Source organism: Vicugna pacos, chromosome 9, assembly GCF_048564905.1.
Source record: "Vicugna pacos chromosome 9, VicPac4, whole genome shotgun sequence".
In the NCBI taxonomy this organism is placed as follows: Eukaryota; Metazoa; Chordata; class Mammalia; order Artiodactyla; family Camelidae; genus Vicugna; species Vicugna pacos.
The window spans coordinates 35,062,428-35,076,374 of NC_132995.1; positions in this window are offsets into that span (position 1 = coordinate 35,062,428).

Here is a 13,947-nt window from a genome sequence, read left to right on the forward strand (position 1 = left end):
ATAAAATCACAGTCCTCCTCCTCCTCATTCTTCTTCTTCTCCTTTTTTCCTTCTTCTTCCTCTTCCCTTCCTCCTTCTTCTCCTCCTCCTCCTCCTTCTTCTTCATCATCATCACCATCATTCATTAAAAGTTTTCTATGTGGCCATTGCTAGGGTCTGAATGTTTGTGTCCCCCCCAGACTCATAGAATGTTGAAATCTAGTCTCTAAGCTGATAGTATTTGGAGGTGGGGCCTTTGAGAAGTAATTAGGTTATGAAGGTGGAAGCCCTCATGATTCAGATGGGTGCTTTTATAAAAGAGGTCCCACAGAGCATCCTAGCCCCTTCCAGTATCTGAGGGCACAGAGAGCCTGCCACCCAGGAGAGAACCTGACCATGGTGCCACCTTGACCTCAGACTTACAGCCTCCAAAACAGTGCAAAGCACATTTCTGTTGTTTATAAACCAGTGATCTGCAGTACTTTTTCACAGCAGCCCTAGCAGACTAAGACATCTCTCCCTGGGCTGTGCTACATACATTATCTCATTTAATCCCTAAAACAACTTTACAAGGTAAGTGTTATTATTATCCCCATTTTATACATGAAATAGCTGAGACTATTTTTGGTGAATAATCTGCCCCAAGTTTTAGAGCTAATACACAGGAGGCTGGAGTTTGAACGACATACTCTGACTGTAATGTCCACTTACAATTCTTTGTACGTTATTCTCATCTAAGATCATGTGACTGAAGCTAAGTGGCTTAAAATCATTAGGACGTTTTCATACCACGTACCTTAGACATTGGTTGGTCATCATTGCAGTGTGATAGTGATGAGGCTATTTGTTCATTTTTTTCCCCTAAAAGGTCTTTATCTCTGAGAAAATTCCTATTCCAATCTTATTAGAATCAGCAGTGCAGCAACTGTAAACACATCTTCTTGTAATTGTCTGTAGGTAATATGGTCCTGAATTGTTTTAATCTATAGTAGAACTAGAAGAATGTTATACACATCAGTCTTATAAATAATATGACATAAATAACAGCTACATTTCGTGACAAAGAATTATTTTCTTCAAAAGTAATCACTCATTTTGGTGGGAATTGGAAATTTGCATCCAGCATTGACTCCTTAGGTAATTTGGATGAGGTTCCTTTACTTAATTGTCTGGATGTTTAATACCTAGAAATAATTAGTTTTTCTTTGAGAATCGTCAAGATCTACCAACACTTTCTATTTTTGCCTGGGGTAAGGAGCAAAATCATGTTTATGGTAATAGTATTAGTACCTATTTTGCTGTTAGCATTGTAGAGTTGCTACAGACTTGACAGAATAAATCTCAAGTGCCTGGTGCAGTTCATTCATGTAATAATTCATTGTATTTAGAGAAAACCTACTATGTGCTGGACCCTGTGCTATATCTTGGGTGTGCAATGGTGGGTACCACAGAATCAGACCTAAATACTGATCTCAAGAACATGTTTTGTCTGGGGTTAGATGCAGATAATAAAAAAAGAAAAATATGCCTTCCAAATTTCACTAAGTCCTATAAAAACAGATCTAGGAAAGAGAATAGCTTAATGATCAGGGTCTCTGAGGACTTAATTTGAAGCAGAGCTCTGAAGCTGAGGAGTTACCCAGGCCAGCAAAGGACAAAGGTGTGTTCCAGGAAGAAAGAAGAGGATGTGGGATTCTTTGGGATTGGAAACAATACAATGTTTTGGAAGAACTGAAAGAAGGCCAGTGTAGTTTGGACTTAGGAGACAGTTTATAGCTCATGGTGAGGTCATCGAAGTCGGTGGAAAGCACTGAGATTTTTCAAAGTTAAGGAACCTTCTCTGGGCCGCCTAGCTAATTGTGATCACTTGAACCCAGGTTTTTATGACTGCAAATGTCAATTTTTTTCTCATGAAGTCCCTAGAATGAGAACACTCAATAAAATAATGATGATAATTAGTAATAATAGTAGCTAAACTGAGTTAGAACTTCCATGTGTCAAGCTCTCCTCTCATCACCTTTCAAGCACTGAAGAGCTTAATCACATGGAACTTAGGAGTTATTTTAATCTTTGCATGAAAATTAATATTATACCTGTCATACAATGTATAAAGGTTAAATAACTTGTCCATATCACACAGCTACTAAGGGATGGACTTGAATTTGAACCCAGGGTTGTATGATACTTTAAAGATTGAAATTTACTCCTCATTTTAATGGCAGATTAATTTTTTTTTTAATGAAGCTATTTACAACTGGCCAAAAAGTTGTAAGAACTGTATCATATCTTTTCCTGGAACTGTTTGAGAGGAACTGGCTGACACGAGGCACTACTGTCCCTAAAAACTTTAGCATATGATGTCTATAACCAAGACATTCTCTTACATGACTGCAGTGTAACCATCTAAATCAGAAAATTGAAATCGATACCTTTTTTTCCCAATGCAAGACTCGATTCAAATTTAATTGATTGTGTTAATAATGTCTTTTCAGCAAAAAAATCCAGTCTAGGATCATACATGGCATATAATTGCCATGTTTATTTAGCCTCCTTCCATCTGCAGAGCTCCCCATTCTTTGCTTGGCATTCATGCCCTTGTGGCTTTTGAAGATGACAGGCACATTGTTTTATAGAATCTGCCTCAGTTTGGGTTTATCTGATACTTCCTCATGATTGGACCCATGTCACAGAATGTTTGGGGACAAGGGTATGACAAATATATTACTGTGTTCTTGTTATTGCCCCCTATTGGGCGATATACGATTTCATTGTGTCCCAGTTTTGCAGATAATAGTATTGACCCCCTGACTGACGTGTCTGTGAAGCTTCTCCAGACCATTTGAGCTTTAACACCCTGGGCTGGGCTTCTGCCCCACCCTCACCACACTCCTTCCTGCACAAATCCCTCCTCTACCCATCTGAGCTCCGACTTCCTGTCCAGGCCACCATGGCTACTCCTGCTCATGCACCTCCAATCCCAGGCTTTTTCTCTACTCACCTGCCACCCGTTCAGGCTTTGACTATCCTGAGTCCCCGTGACCCCATCTCACCTAACAGCTGCCAGTCAGAATTATAAAGGAAGGAAGAAGAAAGGAAGGGAGGAAGGAAAAAAAAGCCAAAAGATAACTTTTAGTTTAAAATACAAGGCATAGAGGTATTTATTGCTTTCATTTGAGAAAAGTGCTCAAAGTGATGCCAGCTGAAATAACATTGTTCTTTCTCATTACACTCCACCGAAATTACTGCCTGTGCTCCAAACAACAACAGTAAAAACAAACAAAACGAAAAGCATTGCTCATATAAATTTTCTCCTTTCAACAAAATACATTAGGATATGCTCCATGTGCAAAGAATAACCGTTATTAGCAAAAGGGCCAACCCTATACATATATAGAAATATATGTGTGTGTGTGTGTGTAGAATGGCTTTCACGGTGCTATGATCTCTTAGTCTGCCTCTTTGTATCTGCTGTTTAGTTGTGTAATTACCGCTCTCGGGAACATAGGTAATTTCCTAGTGGGATGAGGCGATCGTTAATCATGACGTGCCCGAGTTCTTTTTTCCCTCTATTCTGGACAATGTAAACATGAAACTGGAGAACACAATCCTGCTTTCCTTCAGTTTTGTACCATGGCGCTCTTAATGTCTACCTTCCATAAAGGCAGCAATACACTTGTATAAGAACTAGTTTGGAGTCAAGTCCAAGATCTACTACTTACAACTTGACTTTAATCCTGTGACTTACTCATAGAAGCTTCAGATACTTTATCTCTAAAATAAGTATAATTTTACGAGAGCAATTACTGTTGTGAAGACCAAATACAGTAGGTAATTAAAGTAGGTAAAGTATTAGCATGGCATATTATGAACTACAAAGCATAGACTTACATTCACCAAGTGCTTCTCATTGCTGACAGCCACTCTCTTTTGAACGCAATAGTACTATGTTAATTTCTCTCTCATAACAAAAGTTGTGTCCTATCTGGGAATCATATGGAGTTCATCTCCACTGGGCTGCGATCTTCTTAAGGGCAGGGGTCATTTCCCGTTGCTATATCCTCAGCACTTAGCAAAGTTACTTGTAACATAAAAGGTGATTGATGTATATGTGGATTGGAGGATGGAAGGTGGTGAAATGATTAGATGAGTGGATAAATGGATGAAAGAATAAACAATTATGACAAGGTTAGAATAAGGGGCTCAACATTTTTTGAACATCCACTCTGCACCAACTAGTTGGCAATTTTACATATATTATGTTATTAATACCTCATCAAGTTATTATGTTCAAGAAGAGAGAGACAAAACTATTAAGTAAATAACAAAACCAAAACAGTCCATACTTTTGAATTTACCAAAAGAGCTCTACAAATGTTCTTTCTGCTTTGAGATAGTGGACTCTATTTATTCAACATAAGAGAAATATTTGGTATTAACCTGGGAGATAAGATTGTATAATTATTAATTATTAGAGCTTAGTCTAGACTGTTAAGGTAGAAAAAAAGAATGAACGTTTTGGTGCACATTTCCAAACTCAAACAAGCCTGTGGCCTTCTCAAGACACAGTTTTCCTTGTTTTGTTTTGTTTTTTATTCTGGATTCAGTCCAATAATATCAAAGGTGAAGAATTAAACCTATGCAATGTCTTTGAAGGATAACTCTGAGGGATTGTGTAGGCAAAGAATTTGTAGACTCATATAGATCACCACTACACCATTATTTATCATTTCTTCATAAAAGTTCATGCCTATGCGTAGGATGATGTGAACTGAAATGTGAGAAAATGGAGCTTATACCAGAGGGGTGGTTAAAAGAATTCTAAAAGGAAAATCACATATACAGTAGCCCATTCATATAGCAGCTCTTGGTGAAATATAACTGCATTCTAGAATCTAGAATCCTCATCTGGAATGTAGTGCTAGGTATTTGGGAGGAAAAGCCAGTGATGGGTGTCACCTGCCTTCCAGTATCTCCCAGTCATTAGAGTCCCAGATTCTGAAAAAAATAAACACGTGGTTTCAGACATGTGGTGAATGCTTGCGTAGCAGAGCGGAAGAGATGCTAGCAGAGGACTAAGAATATGGTCCTTAACAGGCTGAAGGAGTTAAGGATAGTTCTCTAAAATAAGTGACATTTTATTTTGTTCACAAAAGATGAGTGGAAATCTGACAGATGGATAAGGTGAGGCATATTGTGAGAGAGCAAACCATGAGATGCTCTTGGTTCCTTATGACTCCAGTGGTTTCAGATGGCTCTGAAGCTCACAAAGTTTCGTGTTTAGAGTGACAGTTGAGACAGAGAAAGCTGAGATAGGCTGGGATCATCGGACCATGAACCATAAAGGGGAATGCATGAAAGCACAGCTCTGTCTTTTTTGGCTGTCATTTTGGAGTCTCTGCAAATTATTTATACATATTATATGTTTGTATAAATGTAAGTTATATATATACATATATGCGCACTATATTTGGAAATATTTTCCAAATGTACATGTGTATACATGTGTATGTACATAGTGCATCTATGCATGTATTTATATATTTTTGAAGTGCAAGGTACAAGCTACAATTTTATGGATTAGTACACACATGCAAACGAGGAAGCTTGATCATTGTCTCTTCCTTCCCTTTTACATTTTTTGTTGTTTTCTCTTCCAGGAATAGTCACGTGTTGGTTCCTTCTGACTGGTCTCCTTCTTTCTTCTTTGTTTCGAACAGTACTCAAAACTTGGACAAATACTTCAAAAAATAGAGTTTCTTCTAACCTTCCTTATTATTTTGAGTCCTGATGAAGTGTGACCTTCATAGGATTAGAAAATCCCCAAATCCCAGTGAATGTCCTGATAAGGAGCATGTCTCAGTGTCCGCTGTTGTCCCCTCCATGCTTCTAGAAATCAGTCGTGTTCTTATGCTTCATTAGTGCCCAGGAGAAGACCTTTCTAAGGATGTAGAGGTGCCATTTAGCTTCTATGGGCTACGTGCTATCAGCGTGTCCTTTTTGGTCCCGTAATTTCCCAGCCCACATCATCAATCCCAGAAACAGCACTCCTAACATACTCTGTCAGTGATGTCTAAAATGCCGATTGATATCTGAATTTCGTCAGAGCTGAAACAAGCACATACATAAATCCAGCTCTGTATAGCAGACGATAGGAACTGTCCCAATCCCTTTATTTGCAATTGGACGGGAACAGGCATATCAAACCACACTCTGCTCACCAAAATGCTAGCTCAGTTGCAATTATCGCTCCTCTTTTCTGTGAGACCATATTGTGCCACTCATTTTCTGTATTTGAAAGATATTTTTAGTTTTCCTAAGAAGGTTATTAGGTTTTCCAAAATGAGATAAACACAGTTTGGTTTTTTGAAAACCAAAGATCCCCTTTAAGAAAGACTATCCCTTCTGTTTGCTTTGAAGGTAATCATTTGTTGGCAACAGTAAGCCCAGAACAAAAGAATCGCAGTGGCATGCGTGAAGCTTAGAGAATTGGTTCAGAAAAGCTCCCCCGATGCAGGTCTTTGGGAGCCAGTAATTTAAACCTGTGACACACTGTTGCATTGGCCCCAGATACACAGGGTCATCTGATTCTGCCTATGCCTAAATGGCCAAATGAATTTCCATCCCTTTTAAAGTTACTATGCCTGTAGAACTCAAGAGTCTGTGGTTAGTTTACTGTCACTCCTGAAAAGTTCTGTTTCTCTGATAGTAACTGATAAAGTCAGGGATTTCTCAAAGTCAATCACTCAAAATAAAGAACTTAAATCCATTTGAACATACCTCTGGGAAGCAGATCTGCATTAACCTAGTCTATGACTTCTCTGGCAATAATCAGGTTTAAGAGAGTACACAGCCACTGGTGATTTCTGCAAGTGATACAATGAGGGGAGAGAGACAATGAGGCAAACACAAAATGGGGCCTGGGATTAAGGGATCTTCCAGTCAGCCATGTGTGGAACGTTGAAAATTAATGTGGTATTGTTTAGCGAGCAGCTGTCAAGTTATTGTAATTTGCAAATTTTTTTTTCCCTCTTCCCTGTCACTGAAAGGCATGTTAGAAATGGCTTCATTTCTGAGGGATGACAAAGTTAATCCTATTTGGAGTTCCAGGTGAAAAAAATGACACTTAAAACTCGTCTTGCATTTGTCAAATGAGCCAGTGAGTTCAACATTTACTGAGTACTTCTGAATGGAGACCCAGTGTTAGATACTAGGGTCATAAAGATGAATCGAGAACAGTCACCTCCATCAAGATACTTAGTATCTGGTGAGAGTTACACAGGGAACAGCACTTTCTGATTTGTTTGTTTCTGTAAACCTGCGGGTAGAAGTAAGCAAAGGGTGGGAGGGGAGGACATAGGTGGACCTAGTGGATTGCCTTAAAGGTGAAGAGCCATGGGCATGGGTCTGTCGGGGCCTTTATTTATCCAGAGGCAATCTGTTCTCCATAGAAACACCTCATTGTATTGCAATTACACAATAATGTCTGTTAAACACAGTTTAATGGCCTGCACATGATCAAGAGTGCTGTGTGTCATCTTCCAGCATCTAGAGGTGTGTGGCATCTTGTATGCACAAAGTAAAAGTTTGAGTAAATACATCAAAAAGTGACAGAAATGTAGTCATGCCTAAGGACGACTTTTGAGAACAATATTAGCGGCACAATATCCAAGTTCAAAAGAAACACAAACACAGGACTCTTACTGTGATACAAAATAGCAATTCAGAAGCTATGACAATAATAAACACTTCAGGAAATGAGGGTGAGGGGGGGTCTAAGATAGGCAAGGAGAAACCCCTCCTGGATACTATGCATGTAGGAATGCATAGGAATGATTCATCGGAGGTGGTGAATTTTGAGGGGGTAGGGCCAGCTGATAACTGTAAAAGTACAGAAGTTGTCCAGATGAGCTGCAGAAATACATACATACGTATGTATGTACAGACCTTCATCTCTTTGCACCCACTCTTTGCCAAGGCATGCCAGAATGACAATTGATTTAAATTTCCACAACCCTTCCCTACATCGCTCTAACAGTAAAAGCCTTCCAGTCATAAGAACTCCACTGCACCCCCAAATAGAAGTGCCATCAGGTTCACTTTGATAAATTGATCTCATTCTGTGTCTGGGAGGTCTAGTAGGGATGGTGGCCATATAGACTGATGACCTGATTTTGCCTGGCTGGGGACTTCCTACATGCCTGTTGGTCAGAAGTGGGTCAGCTGCTGCAGGCTCACTTTGGCTGCAGAAAAAATAAAATGTAATGGACCAAAGAAGTTGGCATCCAAACAAAAGTGTAATCACTTGATAATGGGTATGCTTTTATTATCCAAGCCACCCATTCAGCAGTAGACTATCTGTCAGTCTCTCTGATGAAAGAGAAGGTGCTTTAGAAAGAGTTTCTCTCATTTCCATGGATTTTCAAGGAAGGTTTGTTCTCATCTGGCATTTGTTTTGTTTCTAAGTTTCTTAATTTGGGTGAGCAAATTGTAGGGGGGATAAAGAGGATTCCAAGATACCATTCTGAGACATCAGGTCAGGAAGCTTGACTGTAAACTCAGATCTACCACTTTTTTAGATGACTTTAATCAGTCAGTTTCTCTGGGCTTCAGTCTTATCTGTCTGTAAAATTTCTCCATCATTCATCCCTGCATTCATTCATTTGGCAAGTATATTCTGAGAATGGTATGCACCAATGTAGGTACTAGAAATGCAGTGTAAGGAAAACATCTATTATTATCAATGAATCATGAAGCTCACCATGCATTGTATTTATTTGAAAGGCTCCCATAATATAAACATGAATAATACGAACATTAACCTAGTCAGAAAGATCCTTATGAGAAAAACAATGCTTGAACTGAGATCTAAGGTTAACTAGGTGATGAGGAATAGAGAAGAGGAATAGAAAAGAATTTTCAAGGCAAGGAGAACAGTATTTGCAAAGGCCCTGTGGTTGGAAAGATTGTAGAAGTTTGAGAAAAGCCAGTGAGAATATAATTCAGGGAACAGGGAAACAATACAGCGATAACAGTGCTTCTCAATTGATCATATGCGTATAAAACACGTGGGGATTCTCTTTAATATGCAGGTTCTGCTTTAGTAGGTTTGAAGTGGAGCCTGAAAGCAGAAGCTCTTTCAGAGAGACCTTGGAGGTGATGTCAGTGTTCCTAGTCCACAGAACCGCGCTGAGTAATAAAGTGCTGGAGGGGGTCTGGTTTCTGCCATTATGACCAAAAAGGGGGGTTTTGTGGTTTATTTCAGTGTTTCCTAGGAAAGAGCAGGGATGGTACCTCAGGCATACCAGAACAACAGCTATGCCATCTTTTTCTTTCTTTTTCTCCTTTCCCTCTCTTCAAAGCAAATGGAGTCCGAAAACATTTTGCCCAAGTACAAATAGCCCTTTTCTACCCAAGGAGGACGGGACATAATCGGCCTGGCTAGAGTTTCAAGCCAGTTGTCTGAACCAATCTCCATAGGTGGTGAGGAGTTACTGGCCCATCTTGGGTCCTAAGTCTACCCTGGTCAGATGTTACCTGATTTACCTAAATATGTAGTTACCAAGGTGTCAGCACTGGAAGGGGAATAATTGTGAGCTTATCAATAATCCCAATTTATGTCTCCTAATAATATCAAAACAATAGATTAAATACAGAGCCATAGCTTAGGGTTTGATAACGCTTGGACAAGAAACATAAAGAAATGTCCTTTCACTCTTTAATTGTTCTATTTATTTATGCACTAACATGAGTGATCATTATTTAGGAAGGAAAGCAAGAAAACGCCAAATTCAATTCTACTGCTACTAATCCCCCAAAATGTATGTTGGAACCAGACAAATAGAATTCTATTTTGAGTTGCTTTGATTCTATAGACAATTCCTGTGGATGTTCAGAATAGAGGCAGCAAAGGTCAACAGCGTTACATGGGATCCAGGACCTTACCACAAGCTCCTCCAGCATGTGAAGAATTATTATGAGGCCAGGGACTCTTTCTTCTCCTAATAGCAGGTCCTATTTAATGGAGAGAAAACATCAGTTGAAAAGGAATAAGTCAATGTCAAGGTCATTCTGACATAGTTAAAATTACAAAGATGCAAGCTTGAGTTATCCTCCTGTGACCCTGGGTATACCATTCGTTCACTTATAATACACATTAAGTACATATCATGATATGCCCTTGAATTCAAGAAGCTTAGTCAATTGGGGAGCACCACAGTAGTTACAAACAATTCCTATAAGCAGAGAAATTTGAATGATAGGCAGAATTATAATAAGGTGGAATAGATCTCTGGGAGATAGAGAACCAGAATTTGCTATTGTGTCAGAGAGATCTTCATGGAAGTGGAAGCATTTCCAGCATTTCAGCTGATGTGTGAAGAATTCATTTGTGGGGGATTTTCAGGTGGCAGGAAGTTTAAGACAGAGCAAAGAGCCATTTACAATGTTCTCAAATGTTCTAAGAGTCTGTATGAGTAGGTTGGAAGGGCAGGTGGATCCAGTGTACGAGTGTGTGTGTGTGTGTGTGTGTGTGAGAGAGAGAGAGAGAGAGAGAGAGAGAGAGTTGGTGTAGGAGACAGAATTAGGGGTAAATTATGATGAAAGGAGATTTGCCTGGATAGGTAGGAGGAAGTATCCCAAATATAATTTCTTTGCACTTCAGTTTTTCCACCGGTTAGATAAGCAAGATAATACAGATATCTTTTTTCATTTAATGTTCTGAACAACCTCAGAAGGTAAAGGAAGTGTCTGCTGTATTGTTAGCAATAAATTCATATTGGTTGAATGAGAATCCTATTGATACTGAAAAGTTGTGTGTGTGTGTGTGTATTTTGGTGGTTAGAGAATTGAGCAGAGTTTACATTCCTGAGCAGCAAAAACCATAATCCATGTGATTGTAGTGACAGCCTTCTATAAAATCCAATGTCATTCTATCTTCTTGACCTCATATCTCATGCTCTATAAATCACGGGGAGAAGGAAGAACCATGAGATGACAATGAACATCCATCTCATTAGAAGACTTCATAATCTGCATATTCTTGTTTAATATTGTATTGTGACTCTGACATCTAATACTAAACTATATTAACCTTCTCCCCTTAAATTTTGTATCTTCCTGGAAAACAAAACACAGCCAAATAAAGAAAGGCACACACGCATATCGACAGCCCCACAAAACAAGACCAGGAACAAACTTAAATGGCAAAGATAGGAGGGAACACAGGAAAAGGACAATCAGACGGAAGATGGAAGAGAGGTATTTGGCTGTTTCTCAAGACAGGTGTTTGTCTTTCGATTTGGAAACACACACACACAGAGCGAAGTAGAAAAATAAAAGCTTATGGGACATATCTTGACTTCCTTAAAGTTATTAGTACCTCCTCTGAACTTTAATGACACATCATGGTACTTCTATAATTGTGCAGTGAATTTATAAAGTATTACGAAATAAAACAAAGGCTCACGTACTCATTCATGTTGATGTGCTGTATGCTTCATGTGAACTATGGCACTTAGACAGGACCTGACACACAGATTCATAGGAAACATTTATTGAATGCTTAACTAAAGTCACTTAATTACCAGAGTAGTAGCTTTTTTAAATCAGTTTTGCAGAGATAACAATTTTGTATTTTTTTCTTTCTTTCCTTCTTTTTCTTTTGTATCCCTCTCTTTGCTAAAGCATCCCATCCAGCTTTTATCTTTTAATTCCAAACAATTCTATTCAACTCTCAAGGCAAATGGCAAAAGAGGTTCAAGCCTGTGTGTGCATAAGTGTGCGTCTGCGTGTGCATGAGTTACGTCTGTATCTATGTCTGCATCTGTGAGTATGTGTGTACGTCCCTGTGTGTTTATATACATATGAGCTGTGTGCATATGCCTGTACGTGTGTGGCCCTGTGTCTGCACATAGAGATCTGTGTGTGTCTGCCTGTACGTGTGTATGTGTTTGCATCTGTGTGTGTGTACGTGCCCATATGTGTGTATCTGTTAATCCATATGTATCTGTGTGCCTGTGTAGACATCTGTGTGTCTCTTTGTACATATATGCCTTTGTGTATGTGTGTCTGTATGTGTGATTGGTGTGTATAGGTGACTATCTGTATGTGTCTACTTGAGTAAGTTTGTGTGTCTATTCCCATGCACCATTAAACATAGTTCCTACTATTTAAATAAATGAGAGTGTTGCTTGCAGAAAAAATAAGCTACTTAGAACCTAATGTTCTGGAAAAATTCATATTAAAAGACATCTGCTTATACCAAATTCTGTTTTGTCTACATTTAGCCCCAGGTGTTTAAAAAATGATAAGCACTTGGAAAGTAGACAAACCAAAAATTGTAAGAGTATTCATATTCATCTTAGCTTTCACAATGAATCAAAGTATAAACAGTGGGGAAAAGTCAGTCCAAGATTTTCATAAGTGAGTTCTGTTTGGTGTAAACAGGGCTCATTTCTCATAGAAATGTGCTGACACTAGGCACATTCTGAAAGCTTATAGTGCAATGAATCCACTTACCTGATATTCATTTACTTTTTATAGCTTTTTAAATATAGTATTGATTAAATTAGCATTTGGATTAATGACCTTTTAAATTCAGAGGGACTGAAGCAGCAGTCTCTTAATACAGGATGGTAACTAAAAGATCAAAATGTTTGAAAATGAGTTTTCTAAACGTTTTCTACCTATCTGCCTGCATGTATCATTATATATTCACAGTATATATTTATACTGATTTATAGTATATAAATATATAAACATAAATCTGTAGACATTCAGGTATTATACAGATACATGCACACACATAAATATAACATAAATCAAATTAATATAAATTATCTCAAAAAGTAGTTTTGAATACCTGATAAATGCCAGCTATTATGTGAGAGACAGAATAGCAATACGAAAAAGCCTGGGCTCCAGTCTTAAGGAAGTCAGTTTCAGGTAGGAACAGGGGAGGCTACAAAATTTGCAGGTCCCAGTGAAAGATGAAAACATCAGGCCCTTTACTCAAAAAGCACGACGGAACCGTAGTTTAATGGAACAACAGAAATACTTGCTTGGTACACAGATGACATAAAGGAGGGTGTTATTAGCCCTGTAAATATGGTGGAGAGAAGGGGCGGTTACTCTAGGAGCGACAGTCTACGCTAAGCTTTTCTTCTAAATCTGAATTCTCTGAGCCAGTAAAGGATGGGAAATGGCACCAGAGGCACAAGAATTGCCATGTCCAAAGTCTCGGAAATATGGAAGGTCACGTAGCATTGGAAAGCTGCAAATGAAGGTGTAGGAGCAGTGTGTCCTTGTATGCATGCTCACGTGTGTGCAGGGTAAAAGAAGATGCAGGAGAAGTTGCAATCGGTTAGGATTTCTGTTGCATCATCATAGAGCTTGCTCTACAGATACTTGAAATGAATTAAGCCTTATGCATACTCTAGCTCAGAAGTGAGATCTTCAATTTCCACATAGCAAAAGATAACAGGATAAATTATACTCTGCCGTCTCAAAATGTCAGAAATTCTTCATTGATATGCAGCAGCATTGAGCTTTCAAAGGTCTGAAGTTAAACTGGAGGAAAAGAGCACACATGGTATCAGATTACTTTCTATTTAAGATTTCTCTGATTTTCCTCCATTAGGGTATGCCATTCATGTTATTGGATAACTGTAGTTAAACTGAACTTGGTGATGAGTATTTAGGCCATAAGGTATATGCCTGGATGACACTCCAGTTGTAATTTTCTCACTAAGCATGAAAATCTCTTTTAAAAAATCTCCATTTCATTTATGCGTTCTTTTGTTTGTTCGTTTGCTTGTTTGTTTAATGAATGGACTATATAGACTTACAGTGTCCAAACAAGAAAACTAAACATTTTTTTTCCTTTCCTCATGTTGCTTACAAAGTTGGGATGATAAATCTACAGTAGAGATTAAAAACAAAATCAGAAATATTTGCATGGCATGTTCTTTG